Below are 389 nucleotides of genomic sequence, written 5' to 3' on the forward strand. Positions count from 1 at the left end.
GTTGAGCCGCCTCTCGTTTTAGTCTCCAACGTAAAATCTCTTCCAGATTTTCTAGTGCAATTTGGAAGAGGAACATACCATCCAGTCGTGGACTTGATAGGAAGATTTCATCGAAGAAAGTTCGTAGGGAATCAACAAGAGCTAATCCGTTTATACCGGATTAGTTGGAGTCCAGTGATTTAATTCACAAAGGTATAATTCTTTAAACATCCTATGCATGTTTAATTCCTGAAACCATACGAGTGTCCAAAAGAATTATTTTGTTTTCAAAATAAAATAAAAATTTTAAATTTCCGCTGCGTTTGGGCACGTTGAAAACCGAGATCCAACAGTGGTATCAGAGCCAAGGTTTTTCTAGATCGTATGGTTTTGATATTGAATAAATTATT

The sequence above is a fragment of the Primulina huaijiensis genome, chromosome 13 (genome assembly GCF_012295235.1).
Source record: "Primulina huaijiensis isolate GDHJ02 chromosome 13, ASM1229523v2, whole genome shotgun sequence".
In the NCBI taxonomy this organism is placed as follows: domain Eukaryota; kingdom Viridiplantae; phylum Streptophyta; class Magnoliopsida; order Lamiales; family Gesneriaceae; genus Primulina; species Primulina huaijiensis.